Here is a 1,465-nt window from a genome sequence, read left to right as displayed (position 1 = left end):
TGAACATACAAGTGAGGGACAGATTGAGGACTAGATTTCATAAATATTTAGAAAGGCAAACTGTCAGGAATGAACTTTGATTGGATGTAGATATAGGAGTTAAGCAGTCTAAATTCCTAATTTTTTTGTCAGTGCTGCATGAACTGAAATAAGCAGCAACAGAAAACTAAAACAATGTCTGTGCTGATCCCTTGAAATTACACTGTAACACTGCCAATGGAAAATGGCACTGAGCACCAAGTCTGTTATAGTTTCAGTTGTGCCCAAGTGAGTCTCCAGAGTTGGTGAAGTCTCAAGCTTCTTATTGTGCGGCTTACAGAGAACCAAGGTATGACGGATATTAATCCTTGGTTTGACATCTTTTGATCCAACCTTCTTCCTCTAGGTCATAAGCTAATTCACTCCTTTTCAGTTTGAAAACAACGGTGAATAGAAGAAAATGCACCTATTACTCATCCGCCTTCTGAGAGACGCAACATGTCTTTAACCAATGCTTGATACATCTGTTAAACTTGGAGCCAGTAGCCTTGGCTCAGGAATTCTGAGTATTTTCATAAGAGTTGTTCCTGTTACTCTTCGTGAATTTTCTCACCATAAAACTGTTGCCAACGGGGGAAGAGGGGCAAGAACATGCAGTGTTTATGAGAGAGCCTGAAACTGACAACCTGTATAACCGGAGTGCGCGATTGGCATGATACTGGCAGCGCATTGCAAACTTAAGCACCTGTGGACTCCTAATTCTCTCTTTAAATTGAATTACATTAATTCAGGCATTCTTGTCTGAATGCGAACACTTCCTTTTTCAAGCCACCCACTGGGCAATCCGAATCCTTATATGACCTCCCTCCTCCTCCTAGTACGGCGCAGGTATGCAAACAGACATTTTCTTTCTTTTTCTTTTTTTTTTTTTTTTATTATTATTATACTTTAAGTTCTAGGGTACATGTGCATAACATGCAGGTTTATTACATATGTATACTTGTGCCATGTTGCTGTGCTTCACCCATCAACTCGTCAGCACCCATCAACTCGTCATTTACATCAGGTATAACTCCCAATGCAATCCCTCCTCCCTCCCCCCTCCCCATAATAGGCCCCGGTGTGTGATGTTCCCCTTCCCGAGTCCAAGTGATCTCATTGTTCAGTTCCCACCTATGAGTGAGAACATGCGGTGTTTGGTTTTCTGTTCTTGTGATAGTTTGCTAAGAATGATGGTTTCCAGCTGCATCCATGTCCCTACAAAGGACACAAACTCATCCTTTTTTATGGCTGCATAGTATTCCATGGTGTATATGTGCCACATTTTCTTAATCCAGTCTGTCACTGATGGACAAAAAGAGAACTCTGCTTTTCCCAAGGGAAAACAGGCAGGGTTTTCTCCGTAGTGGGGGCGGGGAGGCGATAGGAGGAGAGCAGCCCACGTAGGCGGGTAGCCGCGATGAAAGCATAAAGCCCGGAGACGTCG

This window comes from Macaca thibetana, chromosome 4 (assembly GCF_024542745.1).
Source record: "Macaca thibetana thibetana isolate TM-01 chromosome 4, ASM2454274v1, whole genome shotgun sequence".
NCBI classification, from domain to species: Eukaryota; Metazoa; Chordata; class Mammalia; order Primates; family Cercopithecidae; genus Macaca; species Macaca thibetana.
Note: the sequence above shows the minus strand (reverse complement) of the source record.